An 18568-nucleotide genomic window follows, 5' to 3' on the forward strand; every position below is an offset into this window, starting at 1 on the left:
AGGAGAGTATATACTAAAGCTTCAGACAGTGGGCCTGGTGCAGGTATTTTACAGGACGGTGACAGTGAGACAGTGGTGTAGAAATGCCTGGTGGGACACAAAAGCCAGGAGATGAAGGTGCTGCCTGCCTTTTCTGTGACAGGAACTTTTCTGATGATAAAAGAGGTGAACTGTGGGTTCAGTGTATGATGTGTTCACTGTGGGCACACAATGAATGTGCAGGAGCTGAGATGGATGCATATGTGTGTTCCTGTTGTAAATAATTACAAGTTAAAAGCTTTATTTTTCTAACATTTTTATCATATAACAAAATAATACAGGACTATTATATTACAATACTGAAAAGGAATAAGTTTTCTTTCATCTGTGATTACTTACGGCTGTGTATGAAAAAAAAAAAATAATTAAAGGTACCTGTGGCATTCAGTTTTTCCACTTTTAACCCGTTTATATACACCATTAAATATATTCTATATAAGTAGCCCATATTCGCACCACCATTTAACGAACAGTGAATTTGAGTAATTAAATAAAAAAGTTATTTTACAGAAAACTGAAATGATTTATAAGGACGTTGCATGCTTAGCATATAGTGAACATAACATATTTTGTATTGCGGATATTAGTTTCTTTAACCGCTGTTAAAACTCAAATATATTTGGAGAAAAAAATGGTAGCCCATATTTGCACCATTTCCTCTAATAATAATAATAACAACAACAATAACTAAAACAGTAATAAGAGGAAGCAGTAACAACGTCAATACGCCGGACAACGAAACGTTTGACCTTTGACCTGAAACAGCCGACGTCACAGAGGTCAAAGAGACGCGGAATCCCCCCCCCTCCTCTCTCTCTCTCTCTCTCTCTCTCTCTCTCTCTCTCTCTCTCTCTCTCTCTCTCTCTCTCTCTCTCTCTCTCTCTAAGCAAAATTGTCACGTATCACAATAAGATATTATTTTGATTGTTATTATTACTATTAGTATTATTATTAGCATTATTATTATTTTTTTATCATTATTACCGTTAATAATATCATCATTATCATCATGACCCTACCAACCAACCAAGCTACATGCAGGCAATCAGTCAGTAAGTGTCAGTCTGTCAGTTCGCCAGTCAATTAATTTACCAGTTGGCAAATCATTTTGTCAGTCAGTTAATTAGTTGAGTGGGTATGAATCCAGTTACTCAGTCAGTCAGTCAGTCAGTTAATTAGTTCATCGCCAGCATAATCATTCAATCAGCAAATAAGGTCGCAATCGCCATAGTCATTCATTCAATCAGTCAGTAAGATCGTCGCCGCCATGTAGTAACCGCCACGCCTCGACCTTCATTGCTGCACGTCTTCCTGCCCCTTCAGCCCCTCTGTCCTGATGAAGTCACTTGTCACTTCTAACATACTCCTCCTCCTCCTCCTCCTCCTCCTCCTCTAAAAACAATTCAACGAAGAGATGCATTACGGATATCGGCAGGAGTTATTTTTCGAACAGAGCCATCCGCCACTGGAACAGTCTTCCTGCAGGAGTGGTTAGTGCGGAAACAATCAACTCCCTTAAAAATAGCATTGACCGTCACTTTGCTGCGTCGGGGTGAACTAAACGTACCCACAGTACGTACAGGAGTGCTTCAATCCTTCAGCGAGTACTACTCAACGGACAGCCTTCCGATTGGCTTCTAGTCACTAGTGGAGTGCCTCAAGGGTCAGTGTTGGGACCCATCCTCTTTATCATATAAATGAATGACCTAAAATCAGGACTGAAATCCACAATATCGAAATTTGCAGATGACATCAAGGTGGGTGGAGAGACCCTCACAAAGACCGACTGCGAAATCATTCAGAAAGACCTCAATCACATTATCGAATGGTCGGAAAAATGGCAAATGTCTTTTAATGTTGACAAATGCAAAGGCATGCACATTGGGTCGCAAAATAGTAACCACACATACATCATGAATGGGAGACCTCTGCAGGCGATGCAGGAGGAAAAGGATCTTGGAGTCACTATCAGCAGTGACCTGAAACACGCGAATCACTGTAAAAAAGCATACAACAAAGCCAACACTATGCTCGGGTTCAGAGCGAGGAACTTCGAGTGTAAAACACCAGACGTGATGCTATCCTTGTATAATTCCATGGTAAGACCGCACCTCGAGTATGCAGTACAGTTCTGGTCTCCTAATTACAGAAAGGACATTGCTTTACTGGGAAGGATTCAGCGATGCTCCACAAAGATGATTCCAACCTTAAGTGCTCAACCGTACGAGGAACGACTCAAGCGACTCAATCTCTTTACATTGGAGAAAAGACGCCTACGAGGGGATATGATTCAAGTCTTCAAGTATCTAAAAAAGTTCAATAACGTCGATTGCTCCAAATTCTTTGAACTGTAAACCAACTGAAGAACTAGAAATAACGGTTTACCCATTCAGTCGAGTCGATGTAACACAGACATTGGAAGGAGTTTCTTTTCAAACCGAGTCATCCGCCACTGGAACAATCTTCCTTCAGAAGTAGTAAATGCGAATACCATCAACTCCTTCAAATATATAATCGACCGTCATTTCGCTGGGTCGGGAGTTAACTGAATAACGAGGGGCTTTCATCTGCTCCTCAATATCGAGGTGCTTTCATCTGCTCATCAAGCCCCAAGTGGCGGTCGAGCAGATTAAATCACCCAAGCGGGCGACCTCGTAATGAGCCAATAGGCTTTCTGTTGCCTGCATTTCCATGTTTCCATGTTTCCCGCAAGCCACTTCTGTGGCTGACGGATTGATTAAATCACTGAAAGCAGGCAGCCTCGCAATGAGCCAACAGGCTTTCTGCTACCTGCTCGTCCATATTTCTATGTTTTCTCCTCCTCCTCCACCTATACATCCTTCTCCTCCTTCTTCTCCACTCCTTCCGCTTTGCATGGTGTCTATCTCCTTCTTTGCTTGTTTCTCCCGCTTTTCAGTTCGCTCATCTTCTTCCTCCTCCATTTTCTCCTTCCGATTTGCTTGTTCCCAGATGAATTTCCTGTAATCTCTTTCGCTAATCTCACACTTCCTCCTCCTCCTTTTCCCCCTCTTACCAAAATCCCAATTCTATTACTACTGTTTCATCTTTTTTTTTCTACTCGTTCGCTTTTTCTTCCATATTCCACTTATCCCTAACCACCAATACCCAACCAGTAACCATCCCGTTACCATCAGTAGATCCCGTACCTTGAATCCACCTCATCCTTGTTTGCATATTTTTGGTGAACAGATTACGGATGCTTCTAATTGGGAGTCACTCTTGATTCTAAACTGACATTTGAGAAGCACATACGTTCCACGTCTTCCACTATTGCACAGAAGACAGACTTGCTTCGGAAGTGTTTCAAAATATTTGCTTGTGACTCAACTGTAATCAAATCTTTTTATGCATTGATTTTGCCCCACTTTGAGTATTGTGCTCCTGTTTGGATGTCTGCTGCCAATTGCCATTTAAAGTTACTTGACAGAGCTATCAATTCAATTAAATTTATTTCTCCGGCACTTTTTCTTGATCTTGATCATCGGCGTCAAGTTGGTGTGTGTTATTTAAAGTTTTTAAGAATAATCGGCATCCCTTACACAATGCTTTGCCTGATCCTTTTACTCCTGCCCGGGTCACGAGGTTTGCTCTTAATCAAAACGATCTTGCTCTTAATCCTTCGAATTTTTGTACGACACAATTCTCACGATGTTTTCTTCCGTCGTTGACAAATTCATGGAATCAGTTGCCCAGTGAGATTGTCCATTCTTCAAACATTTCTACATTTAAGTCTCGTGTGAATCTCTTTTTAAAACAGTAATTTCATTTGTCATCCTTGGGGCTCTGATTGGCCAGTTTCGTAAATATTCGTTGCCTTTGCTTTTCTTTAGTACCTTTTGGTATTTTGTGTGGTTCAACTTGTTGTATCTGCACCCTGGAGGGAAGCTTTGGTAGCTTATCATTATAACAATAAAATATTAACCACACACACCTTATCACCCTCCTACACAGCTTTCTCCTCCTCCTCCTCCTCCTCCGCTTCCCACCGCCTCCTTCACAAGTAACAACACACTTCAACAAGGACCTGTGGGCCATCAGGCAATTTAATTTTCTCACACGCTTCACGTAAGTTAAGAGGAGGGGAATATGATAATGGATATAGATTGTGTAGCAGTGAATCAGACGACGTAAAGTGTGCCTGAAGTCCACTTCAGTCACCCTTCGAAACACATGTCCTACCTCCTTATTCCGTTTTTTTTTTTTTTTAATTGTTTTATTTATCTCGTGAGTAAACAGAAGAAAGAAAATAGTGTCTTGGATAGTACTCTCTAAGTCTTTTGTGATGGAGTGATACATAAGTCTCTCTCTCTCTCTCTCTCTCTCTCTCTCTCTCTCTCTCTCTCTCTCTCTCTCTCTCTCTCTCTCTCTCTCTCTCTCTCTCTCTCTCTCTCTCTCTCTCTCTCTCTCTCTCTCTCTCTCTCTCTCTCAAAAGGGGCCCAATGAAACTGCATCCACGCGTCATTTATCAACGACAATGAAAACGAATACCTCCCACGATTACTGCTCCCCTTCCCCTGTCCCTTCACCCCCTTCCTCCCAACCTTCCATATCTCCCTATTTTCTCACCCATTAATTAATTTTCCCATTCACCTCACCCATCCACACATTCTCACAAACCTAACCCCCTCACCCCCCACCCGTTCTCCCGTCACCCGCTTCACACACAACCAAGTCATCCACTTTCCCACCCATCTGATACACTGTCACCCGTCTCTCTGCTGAGTGACCACATGGCAAAAGGGTGGAGGAGAGGGAATTTTAAGAGATGGGGGTGGTGATGATGGAGAAAGTGGAAGAATGAAAATAGGTGGTGATTGGGTGGTGGGTAAAGTGGAGGAATAAATGGAAGTAGTGGAGGAGGTGGAGGGAGAGAAGAATATGGTGGCTAGGTGGAAGTGATGTGGTAGGGGAGGTGGTGGAAGAGATGGAGGTGGTGGTTGAGTGGCGGTGGAAGTGGAGGAAAAGAAGGAAGTGATGGAGTAGGTGGAGAAAGAGACGCGTGTGTTGTTTGAGTGGCAGTGGAGGAAGAGGTGGAGCTGATGGATGCATTGTGACGGTGCGTGAAACAGCGGGGAAATGTTGCTAAAGTTTCGTTTTCTTTACCGATTGTTTAGTTTAGTTTCCCAGATATTCCTTTTGACGTGGTTGCTGATTTTGTCATGCCATCAATCTTTAAACACACACACACACACACACACAAGATTGGTACAACGAGCTCTGTGCTCTTCCGTAAGGGAACGGCTGGCTGTCTCGAGAGAGACCCGCAGCAGACCAAGAGGTGAATTACACACACACACACACACACACACACACACACACACACACAAGATTGGTACTACGAGCTCTGTGCTCTTCCGTAGGGGTACGGCTGGCTGTCTCGAGAGAGACCCGCAGCAGCCAAGAGGTGAATTACACACACACACACACACACACACACACACACACACACACACACACACACACACACACACACACTTCAACACTTACGTACATGACGCGGCGACTTGGCGGCACACACAACCCACCTTTCTCCTGTAAAAGAAAAAAAAATGCAATCTTTGGTGTAGAACTTTCTGAATATTTAAAGTTATCTCGCCAACACACACCTACTTCAATTTTATACTTTTGTAATTATTTGACATGACGATAAAGTATCCACGATAAAATCATGCATATTTGTGGAGGTTTTGGTTCCTGGCTAAGAAAAAAAACACAGGGAGGCGAAGACACACCAAAAATCATAAACACAAATACACACAAACAAGACAATCAAAAAAAAAAATTATAATTAAAAGCACACGCCCACGAATATACAGCAAAGATGCAAACAGAAAACACATGATACCGATACATGAACACACACACACACACACACACACACACACACACACACATAAAAGAAAAACACGAGAACGCACATAAACTCGTCCCTTCCAGATCATGTTCAAGTAAAGTCTAAATGTAAAACACACGCACGGAAAGTTATTAACGGAACAAGTTAAGGCGGACCAAACAGAGCAGCACGAGTCACACACGAGGAAAACACCGGCCCGCAGCGCTGCACGGAGGAGGAAAGAAACTACGGAACTGTGCGAACGTTACGGACAAGAAAAAAAGTAAAAAAGTTGGAAAAAAAAAATGTTGACCTTGGAGGTGAGGAAAAAATAACTGGAGCACAAAGTCTGCCTGTATTGTACTCCTCAGGTAACCGAGGCCGGGCAGGTAAAAAAAAAGTGAATAAAAGGAGTATAATGTAAAAAAAAAAATAGTTTGTGCTTCCAAGTAGAAAAAAAAGTAAATGTGCACAAAGCGTGAAAAGTCGGGAGAAGGGAAGGGGAAGACAGGAGGAAGGGTGGCACAAATAAGTCAGTATGGGGAAGGGGAGGAGTGGGGGCAGGTAAGGCTGGAAAGGTGGAGGGGAGGGGAAGGGAAAGAAAGAGAAAGGGAAGGGAAGGAGGGAAGTGAAAGGAAAGGAAGGGAAAGGAAGGGAAGGGAAGGTGGGAAAGGTATGGAAGGGGCAAGGGAAGGGACGGGAGGGGGGGGGCAAGCAGGTAAGGATGGGCAGGGTGGCAAGGGAAGTTCACCTGGCGTAATTAGTAGCAACATCAGTCTTAAGAAATGGGAGATTACCTGAATGAGGAATGAATGTCTTAGAGGGGAGACAGGACGAGAGGGAGTGTTTATCTAGGACGTGGAGGAGGAGAGGGGAGAGAAGGGAGAAACAAACGAAGGCAGAACAGATAATAAGGATTAGGGAAAGGATACAGAGGAGGGTCCTGTTGGAGGGAAAGAGAGGAGGAGAGGAAGAAAGAGAAAGGGAGGATATCTAAAGTGAAGAGGAGAAAGATGGGGGAGAAAAATAAGGAAAAAAAGGAAGAGAGAAAGGAGGAGAGGTTCTGTTAAAGTGTAAGGGGTGATGAAAGAATAGACGAAGGAAGAGATAGAGAATGTATTAAGCGGGGAAGTGAAAGGAGAGAGGGAAGGAGTAGAGAAGAGAGGGAACGAGGGAGAGGAAAAGCAAATAGGGGAAAAGTTGGAGGGAAATGAATGATAAGAGGAAGGAAGAAAAGGGAAGTACCTAAAATGGAGACGAGGAAAGGAAAGGAGGAGGAGGAGGAGGAGGAGGAGGAGGAGGAGGAGGATGGGGAAAGGTAAGGAATGAGGAATGGGGAGATGTCAGTTCCGTCACGAAAAATGGAGAGAAACATAACTATATTGGATAGGGATGCAGGACAGCAGGGAGGGATAATAAGAACATGTGTGTAGAGGAACAAAAAAGCGGAGGAAAAAATTACTGAAGGAATATTGTGTTGGGGAAAAGTAAGCTTGTAATAAAATAGATAGATAGATAGATACAAACAGATAAATAGATAGATAGATGGATAGAGTAATAATGAACACAATGTAAGATGCATATTAACGAAGAATATAATAAAACAGAGAAATGTAGAAAGAGAAGACAAAAATAATCTAGCCAAGGAAGGAAGTAAGTAAGGAAGGAAGGAAAGGAGGTTAAGTGAGAGGTAGGAGAGTGTTGTCAAACATTGGAAGAGAGGGAGGGAGAGAAGGAAGAGAGTGAAACATGCAAAGAGAAAGGAGAAGAGCGAAAAATGAGAAAATGGAAAGAAGATCGCTGAAGAGAAACGGAAAAAAGAAGAGAAATGACTTCTAAAGAAAAATTGGAGAAGAAAACTGAATGATAATGGAAATAAAAAGTGAAAGGATGAGAAAAGAAAAAAAGTTGAGGAGGAGGAAAAGGAGAGGAAGCAACGAAAAAAAATAAACGAAAGGCTGGAAAGTAGACAAAAACTAACCAGAGGAATATAAATTGAAGCAAAAGTTAAAAAAGCAAGTTAGGAAAAGAGGAAAAGAACGAACGAGCTAAAAAAAAATTAAGAAAGTGGTGGAAAGAACCCTAAGAATAACAAGAGGAAAGAGAAAAAATAGAGAAAATAAAGAAATGAAGGGAAGAAAAAGGCGCGTGGAGAGAAAGAAAAGTAAAAAATCAAGAGATGAAAGAAAATTGGAGAAAAACAAAACGAAATGAAAAACGAAAAAACGAAAACGAAGTAAAGGAATAAGAAAAGAAAGGAAATCGAATGAATAAAAGGAAACGAAAATAATTTTAAAAAACGATGACGAAGAGAAAGAGGAAATGATGAAGAGAAGGAGAGCTGGGAGTAGAGGAGGAAAGGAGAGTGATGTAATAAAAACAGTCGTTCGGGATATCCTGCAGGAATTTCAGAACCCAAACAGGAATCCTGCAGCAAAAGTGGAGTCCCGGAATACCCGCAGGAATATATGAGCTACGGGAACAGGACGGGAATTCAGTTGAGAAAAAAATATAGAAATAACACAAATATGCCACCAAAGAACCAATAAAAAGTACGCGTGAAAATGTTGGAGAAAAAGAAAAATATGGATAGATACAGAGATGGAGAAAGAAAGAAAAAAAAAGGAGTGAGAAAGAGTGCACTTCAAATGTTGGAAAAAAATACTGAAACAAAAAAATACCGAGGGAATTAAAAATGTCACTGAATACTTTGGTAGAAACAGAATGAAACGAAAAAAAATATTAGAAAACTAACTGAAAACTGGAACAAAAATCTTGAATACTCGAAGGAAAAAAACAAAACAAAAACCACAGCATTAACATTAGAAATAAATAAAATAACGCGCAATAAAACTACAGGAGTAAAAAAAACAAAAAAAAATCATAAAAAAAGATAAGCGTGTATCGAGCACTTACATAAAACTGAAATACTGAAAGAATAAAAAAAAGAAAAAAATCGCAAACTCCACTAAATAAGACATCAATGTAATCTAAAAATATAACGAAGACCAAATATTACTAAGAAAAAAACTATCAAAACACGACAACAGGAATGAAACACAAACCAAACCAGAAACACACCACAAACAAACCAGAAACAAACGAAAAAAACAACTACAAACCCAAACTAGCAACCAAATAACCACCACCACCACCACCACTAGTCAGAGTCGGACTGGGGTGCTTAAGGGGCCGTGCCATCTAGTGGCTGGAGGGGGCCCGGGCCCATATAAACTAAAATATCAAAATATTCAAATGATACACATTGGCAGTAATTAATTAGTTTATTTAATTTGACCAACCAATATAATATTAGTTGGTCTAGTAAGATAATATCAGTATGTGCAGGCACTACCAAAATGTCATTTACTCATTACGGCAATTAATCATTATTATATGACATAGCATGAGTACCCGTCCAGGGGCCCATGTACCTTGGGGGGCCCACGTGCCATTGGCACACGGGCACATAGGCCAGTCCGACCCTGACCACCGGACAGGACCGCTACAGGACTGACGGCACAGCGGCGAAGCGTCAGCACAGCACAGACGGTCAGCACCAGGGGGAGCCGGAGGGGAGCGACAACCAACTGTATTCAGAAATCTCTCTGTTCCTCCCTCCTCTTCCTCTCTTGTTATTCTCTCCCTTCTGTCCTCTTTACTTACTGTCTTGTTATCCTCCCTCCCATTCTCTCTTCATCATTTCCTCTTTTCTACTTCTTGTTATTCTCCTTACCATCTTTTTCTTTAGTTCATCTCTAATTATCCTTCCTTTCATCTTCTCTTCGTTCTTCCTTTCCTCCTCCCTCTTTTTGTTATGCTTTCCTCTCTTCCGTCCACCCTTCCTCTCTAACTTGATATCCTCTTTCCTCTCTTCTTTACTTAATTGCTTTCTGCCTCCCCATTTTTGTTTTTCTTTTCTCTCCTCTCTTCCTTCCTATCTTTCTTCTTTACTTCCCTCATTTCTTTCCCTTTTCCATTCTATTTCCATTCATTAGCTTCCCCTTCCCCTTCCCATCATATGCCTTTCTCTTTCCTACCTCGTTTCTATTTCCGTCCTTTATCTTCCCTATCCCCTTTCCCCCTTTCCTTCTATTCCTTTTCTAATTTCCTTACTTCGCTTTTCTCACCATCCGTTATCTTCCCTTTCCCCCTTTCTTTTCCTGTTCCTTTCTTTCCCTTTTCTTTTTCATTTCTCTATCTCCCTGCTCTTCTCATCCTTTATCTTCTCGTTCTTCCTTTTCTTCCGTTCCTTTCCCTTCCCTTCACTTACTACCTTCCTTTCACTTCCCTTTTTCATTTCCCTAACTCCCTTCTCTTCCCTTTCCTCCTTTCCTTCTGTCCCCTTCCCTTTCCTTCAATCTCATTTTCCTTTCTTCTCCCTTTCCAGTTTTTATTTCCCTACCTCTATTCCCTTCTCTTCTTATTATTCTCCCCTTACCCCTTCCCTTCCTTACCTTTCCCTTTTCTTTTCAATTCCCCTACCTCGCTTCTCTTCCCATCCTTTATCCTCCCTTTCCCCCTTCCCTTCCTTTCCTTTCAGTACTCCCTCGCCTCTCTCCCTCCCGTTCCGTTCATTCCAAGGATTATAATGTTCTCGCGAGCTGCTTCCTAATCCAGTCCAATCTGTTTTGAGAGAGAGAGAGAGAGAGAGAGAGAGAGAGAGAGAGAGAGAGAGAGAGAGAGAGAGAGAGAGAGAGAGAGAGAGAGAGAGAGAGAGAAGGTGGAGGAGGAGGAAGAGGGAGGGTGAAGGCGGGATATGGGGAGGGAGAAAAGATAAAAAAAGAAAAATAGGTTGAGTGTCAAGAGAAGTGGGAGGTAGGGTGTAGACTGTAGAGGTTGGGGTTATAAGGAGGAGGAGGGGGTACTGAAGGGCGACTGGCTGGTTGGACTGATGATAGGAGGGGGTCAGCTGATCGTCATAGTGGGGTGAAAGGCAGGGAGAGGAGAGGGGGAAGGGAGAACAAGGGGGAAGACAAGCTAGTTAAAGGGCGTGGCAGATCGCTAATCATATTGTTACCTTATTTTACTTAAAGCAGTCCTCCCACTTTTTGGTCTAATCCCTTTACTACAAGCTGGGTTTGTGTTAATGGTTTGTCATGGGTGTGTGTATTCCTCTAGTCACTAGTGTTTCGTTTTCGATCGTGATTTGTTGTCCAAAGTAGTCAATCAATCTGCGAGTGTAGCAACCTCTTATACGAGTAGTCCCTTGTTTGATGGCATAATTCAGAGTACCTAAAATACCTGATGACTGGTTAAGCTTAGTCATAATTCTGGTGGAATCCTGGAATACCCTCAGGAATAAGAAGGGAATTCAGGTGTAAGAAAATAAAAGAAACAAACAAAATTTGAGAAAGAGAGAGAGAGAGAGAGAGAGAGAGAGAGAGAGAGAGAGAGAGAGAGAGAGAGAGAGAGAGTACTGACATGTTGGAATAAAATACTAAAACAAATAAAAATAGGGAATTAAAAGGTTGTGTTGGGGGAAGTACACTAGTTTCGGTGGAGTTGGTTAAGCTTAATGAGCCGTGATGAGAGAAAACGCGCCGGTCAGCTTCACTCAGGTCCTCACAGAACGACACTCGGCTCGAAACACCAGCACGGAACCTTGACGGGCTCAGGATACTTCGCTCGTTCCATCAGTACCGGAAGCCTTATGGACGAGCTAAGTATGAACACCAAGTATAAGCTACATACACAACCTTAGTATAACAAAAGATGCATTACGTAAAATTAACACACTATCGAGACTTGCTGCGGCTTGTCTTACTGACCATAAGACCCTCCTCACTCCTTCCCTCCCAGCAGCCTGAGGTACGACGATTCTCTCCTCATCACTCCCTCACACTCACACTCCTCGGTTCCTTCACATTCATTCCCAAGGAGACTATAGAACAGGAGAGGGGGCCTCTATGGGAGACCGTGGGCGGGTGTTGGTGTATGTCGGTTGCAACAGATGGCGCAGGAGCAGCTTTGTTTACATCCAGGCGCCTCCCCCCCTCCAGACCCACCCCCAACCCCCAGAACCAATCAGCAGTGTTGCTACATGGGATCAAGCAGCAAATGTTGCTACTTTTTTTCTTCAGTCTGGTTATTTCCCATTTTAAATAAAAAAATAAAGGTAGATAAATATTAAAATGAACAGCAGGAACTATATATACTGTATATATTTACTAGGTAGATATAACCTGACTGCATGTCATGAGTAATGCTATTATTGTTATATTATTATACCGCAATTATATTACTTTCTCTGCATGTGTGGTTAGATGTGTTTTATGTGTTTAACCTTTCTGTATATATATACTGGAATGAACCAAGGAATTGTAGCCCTACTGCCGTTCTTTAAAACTATGTAATCATGTTTTTCTTCCAAACTCATTGTTTTAACACGCACGCTGACTTCCATCAGTAATGATGATATATATTAATTGAGTCATTGGTTTGTAGGGGGAAAGAGTGGGTGAATATAATTATCTTGGTCTAACTTATACTGTTTATTATAAAGCTATTCGAAGCAATATCTTTCTCTGCTCCGATTGCAACGCTGCCTCGTTCAAAAATCATAACACCGCCGCGGCCGCCACGTTTACCAGCCGGAGCCTCAAATCATGTCCCTTTGTGGTGATAAAGAGGACACAGCCTGGTGTGAAGCTACATTTATTACGGAAGGATGCCAGCCGGGGTAAGTGATATATATAAATAATGATAATGTGGAAATTCTAATCATTTTCACGCTGACAGCTGTTCTGAACTTGCTAACTGCATGCCTCCCCTCCTCCCAAGGCACGAGGCCGAATGGCCTACACACGACAGCTTCAGATTCCTCCCCATTACCACCTGTCAGCCTCGTCCATGTAGCTATCCAGTCTACTCTTAAAACAAGCTATCGTCCCTGCACTCGCTATGTGATTGCTGAATCTATTCCATTCCCCCACCACCCTATTACTAAACCAATGCCTGCCCATTTCCCTCCTAAATCTATACTTTTCTAATTTAAGTCAATTACTGCATGTTCTATCTTGCCAAACATCTTATGCAAAAGTTAACCAGCATCTCCACTCATCCCTTACACTGATAAACTCTGGAACAGCCTTCCATTGTCTGCATTTCCTCCTGCCTATAATTTGACCTTCAAGAAGAGTGTATCAAGACTACTTTTGTCTGTTTGGGAGTGGTGAGTAGTGGGGCTTTTTTTCTAGTATGCTTTGTTGCCCTTGAGCTGTCTCCTTTGTTTAAAGAAAATAATAATTAAATAAATGGAAGTTGGCCGCCAATGCTTCCAACACATTTTGGTGCCATATCTACAAGTGGCTGGTGACTGTAAGTATCTCAGCAACCTGCATGCATCTATGCCATTCCTATCATGGTGCATGGAGCAAGCTTCACATAACACTCAGACAGAGACAGTTTAATTATGGTTACATATCAGACTCAGTTTATTGCTCAGTCTATTAGGTGCAGTGCTGTTAATATTGTTAGTGGTAGTATTAGTACAATTAATGTATTTATTTTAATTAATTTATGAATATTTATTTATTATATTCTTTGTGTTTGAAAATTCCAATACTAGTATTAAGATAAAAATATCAGAAGTATATTTATACTTATTAATTATTATTGCTTTTCTTATTATTACTTCCTTCAATGTCCTGGCACTTTGACATCTAGTGCTTTTCCGTCTAGCAGCCAAAATTGTGGTCTTTCTGAATGTGTATGCCTTAAGTCTTCATTGGTGTAACTAGCTCTTTAACATAAAAATCTGCATCTCTCTCCCTTCTCACCCAGTTATCCCCGTACATCCTTTCAGTATCCAAAGAATTTTTTCTGTATTTTACCGTGTGGACATACTCTTTCCTTCCATGTTCCACTGTCGTATGTTATTCCACATCTAACACAACCACATCCCAACAGATCCGAACACGTCCGATATCATCCAAGAGAATGTGGCAGCTGAAGGGGGAGAGTCCAAGAAAGAGGCCAAAGGTGAAGACATTTAGCCACCCCCCCTGAAGTACATGGCAGCATTCAACCCTCTTGGTGAGCTGCAGGAATGTGCTTCCCATTGCAGTGCACCAGCTCCATGTATTGATTTTGGTATGAATACTTCATCTAGTGTTTGTTGATTGTTGTGTTATTAATCTAATTATGACTTCACAAAATAGATTGTGCAAGTCACTTAACACATGCCCTGCTCAACATCACTTTTAAGTTGTAGAATTCCTTCATATGGATGCTGCTTTATGTATTCTGAAATGATTGGATATTGATTGTCTTAACATTTTTTTTGTCCATGGTCACTGAACCATGTTACGGTATGTCTTTGGGTGCAGATCCAGGAAATGAGTTTTTGGGAGGACGTCAGACTTTTTGCGGGTGGAAGGAGCATTAGCATTACCGATTAGCCATTCTCGGCAGTCCTGGTCTTGAAAAACTGGTGGAGTGACCTAAATCAATGGGTATAACGGCCTGGACTTTGTGCCAAAGCATTGTTTTAGCCGCAGCGCGCTTTTGAGCTAGTTTTCCTGTATCACTCAGGAACATTGGGGGGGCCTGGGCCCCCCTTTGGATCCACCAATGTAGCTATGTCTTATAATATATCTATCCTTTACAGTCTGATGGTGCATCCTTCTAGGTTATTAAGTTTTAGTAGCTATTCATGAGAAGTATTCCTTATAATGATCATTGATTTCCAGATGGTTTGCACTAAAAAAATTTAGTGTCGTGTAACCTGCCGCAAATAATAATGAGCTGTAGTCAACCCTTGCTTTAAAGAACCAATATGGAGGAGGGGGGTGATGTTATATCCAAAAATCTTTTACATCTGAAGTATCCAACCTTTTTGTGTATAATAAACCTTGTTTGTTACATGAACTTAAAAGTTTACAATTTCCATACATGATTCTTTTCTCCTTGTATTTGATGATTAATCCTGACATGTATTTCCATTATCAGTAGGTAATATATAGTAACAAGACAATAATACACATTATAACAATGTATATATTATAACCCAATGAGTGCACGAGATCATTTACCTCATCAGTGACGCCAAGTCCGGGAGTCCTTCCCTAAATTCTTTGCCCAAATTTGTGACACCAAGTATAATAACTAGTTTTAGTGACCATTTGCATCCATTTTTCACTTTGATTAAAAAATTGCCTCTCAACAGGGTGTGAACTTGATGGGGTTGGAGGAAACTCGACTCGGCCATCAAGCTCACCACAATTAATATAGTAAGGAACCTCTTCTTCTCAGTGATAATTTATCCTCTTTAGTTACTATTCCATGTTGCTTTAATCACAACTAATCTGTTGGAAACATTACAGCTTAATAACATACTTCACATCTCTGCATACAAATTGAGTTCAATATTTAACTGTTACACCAGTAGGCTTCATATCTTAAAAAAAACGTATGTAAAAAGGTTGAAATTTTGAATGATATATTCAAACTCTTTATTATGTTTCAATGGGTGTAGTACCGTTACGATTAGTCGAGTGATCAGCATATGGGTCTTATGTTTTTGATAGCATAGGTTCAAATTTTGCCATTGGCTGGCAATTGATAGTAACAGTAGTGTCCACAGATATCTACCTGTTTCTTGTTTATCCTGTTCCACTTTAAACCATGACTGGCCAATCTTTTAAGAGGTAGCATAACCTTGAAGTGCCACTAACAAACCTTTGTCCATTCTTCTGATGTGATTTTTTTTTTTTTTTTTTTTTTTCCACCTGCCTATAGCGCCGGTAGGTTTTCTTCAGGCGCCTGGCGGTCGGCCCAGGCCCGTCATGATGCAGGCAATTTTTTTTTATAGTGGTGCCATTTAGTATTGGCTCATGCTGCCGCCCAGAACTCATTCTTGATTCACTTGGATGGTTTAGCAGGGCTTAGGTATGACTAACATTGAAGAAACAGGGAATTTTTAGATTTTTAGTGTGGCAACACATTGACAAATGTTTTAGTATGGACTGAACATCAAAGATATATATGGTAAATGGGTGCTTGTAGATCTTGACATTATATCTGTCAAGAGTCTCCAGTTGTATCCTCTCCCCCATCTCCTGAAAATATTACTCTTGTCAGGCAATCTAAGTGAAGCCTTCCATCAAAGCTGGTGTGCAGACATAATGTCAGTGCTTAGATTCACTTATAGCACTGACAATAATGCAATTACATACACCTATTTTATTATTTAGAATTGTGATAAATTGTGATTAAATATTTTTTCATGTATTTTCAGACATGAAAAGTGAAAATTGCTGCACACAACAGTCTGCCGTCTGCACCGGGAGGCAAGGCAGCTCAAAGCCCAGGCTGTTACAACTCCTGGGCAGTTTTTGCCCAGAGCCAGCAATTTTTTTAGATCCAATAGGGATGGATTTTTTCTGAGGTCAGGTTCAACATGCTGCAAGATACCAAGATCTAAGCCCAGTAGAAGATATGGGACAAGAGAGGAGGTTTGCTCTGGCCTTATACTATCAAAGTCCAAATGCTAATAGATTTCTGAGCACAGTATTTCACTTGCCTTCAGTTTCAACACTTCACTCATGACTCAGGGGTATTTCAGTAAATGTTGGCTGGAGCAAACAGACTCTGACAGCCCTGCAGCAAAGAGCACGGGCTTTGTCAAAAGAAGAGAAACTTCGTGGGATTTGCCATTATTTAGTATTACTCTTGTTACGCCAAGAATTTTTTTCCATATACTTTGCCAAATATTGCAAGTAATGCACCATTGTTGGGCTTGCCTGTTATAAATCAGATCTTGTTCAATTAACAAGCTTTGGGTGTCTGCCACTTTCCAGTTGTAATGCAAGGAATCATTTATCTTCCCTGCCAGATGTCACATGTAATGCACCATTGTTGGTTTTGCCTGTTATAAATCAGATCTTGTTCAGTTAACAAGCTTTAGGTGTCTGCCACTTTCCAATTCTAATGCAAGGAATCCCCTGCCAGATATCGCATGTAATGCACCATTGTTGGTCTTGCCTGTTATAAATCAGGTCTTGTTCAGCTCACAAGTTTTGAATATCTGCCATTGCTTATTTCAGGTGTAATGCTTGGAAGCATTTGTTCTCTTCCCTAGCCATCAGTATGCAATGCTTTATTGTGGATTTTGCCTGTTATATTTAATCTTGTTCAGGTAACAAGCTTTTGGTGTCTGCCTTACCTAATAATGTGCTGCAGTGACACTTGTCTTGGTTTCATAATGTAAAATACAGCATGTAATTTCATCACACTAAGTGTCTATCATCACATGTCTGGCATCATGAATGTGGCTTCCAGGAGTAATCTTGTTTGTATTACAGCATGCAATGTTTTTTCTGCTTTATATGATATACATAATCACATAGGTGTGATTTTTTTTTTTTTTTTTTTTTTTGACAAAATGTAATGGCAGTTAATATTCTTGACTAATGCCTCATAAACCTTGTGAAAAATAATGCTTTTTTGAAGGGGGGAGGGGGGGGGGCAGAGAGTGGTTTGTTTGGTTGGCCAGTTCAAGGAGTTTCATATCAAATGATTTTATTACATCCAACTTTAATGTGTGCTAAAAACATATATTTTATTACATCCAACTTTAATGTGTTGTTCCTGCATTAAATGCTACATGTTTACTGATGTAGCCTATGAAATACATATCACTCTCTGCCCTGTAATTTAATTGGTGTGTCACATACCGCAGCATAACTTTCCTGCTATTTTTTTACACTGAGTTGCCTTATTTTGTCTCATTTGCTTTTATCATATGTGCCTCCGCTGCATAGTTGTGCCTACTGAGCTTAATATCTTCATGACCCTGACACCAAGGTCAGAGCTTGTGAGATCATATCATGTCCTACATCTCATTTTCACCTCCAGTCTCAGCTGTCTCCCAGGACCACCAAGTTATTGCATTCCATTTAAGACAACTCATGTGTTACCTTCTTGATGTCCTCCATCATGTATTTCAGAATGTTTTATGGTGCTTTGCTCTTATATTGATGTGCCTTGCAACATTTTTATATAGTTTTCATTGTATATAACGCACCATTGTTGGTTTTGCCTGTTATAAATCGGGTCATGTTCAGTTAACAAGCTTTGAGTGTCTCCCATTGTTTATTTCAGTTGTAATGCTTAGAAGCTTTTGTTCTCTGCCCTGTCAAGCAGTATGCAATGCTTGCCATTATCTGGCACTTGTACAGTTAGTATGATATTTTTGCTCAGCTAAGAGCATGTTGCAAAAGGTAAAGGTACGGTTGGGGGCATACGCTGTAGCAGCACGTGGCCTCAGTGCTCATCTCTGTAACATTGGCCCTTGAGCCCGTGGTGTTAGGGAACCCATTACCCTGGGACACAGGACCAGTGTGACATCCAGGTTACCACAGTTGCAAAGGCATTATAGTAATCTAGCATGCATAGAATGATGTATGCTTTGCTTGTATTTAAAGCACTGGATATGTTTGTCACACACACACACACACATATATATATATATATATATATATATATATATATATATATATGTATATATATATATATATATATATATATATATATATATATATATATATATATATATATATATATATATATATATATATATATATATATATATATATATATATATATATATATATATATATATATATATATATATATATATTATCAAATGCTTTCTACACCATATTTTTTCCT

General features: G+C 40.6%; 1 long non-coding RNA gene across 1 annotated transcript; it reads left to right on the forward strand.

Moving 5' to 3' along the window:
* The first annotated feature begins 12385 nt into the window (after positions 1 to 12385).
* On the forward strand, positions 12386 to 18345 carry LOC126991493 (uncharacterized). Its single transcript, XR_007745585.1, has 4 exons — positions 12386 to 12575; positions 13805 to 13987; positions 15063 to 15126; positions 16134 to 18345. It is a non-coding gene; the product is annotated as an uncharacterized LOC126991493 (long non-coding RNA).
* Positions 18346 to 18568: the final 223 nt, after the last annotated feature.

This window comes from Eriocheir sinensis, unplaced genomic scaffold (assembly GCF_024679095.1).
Source record: "Eriocheir sinensis breed Jianghai 21 unplaced genomic scaffold, ASM2467909v1 Scaffold29, whole genome shotgun sequence".
NCBI lineage: Eukaryota > Metazoa > Arthropoda > Malacostraca > Decapoda > Varunidae > Eriocheir > Eriocheir sinensis.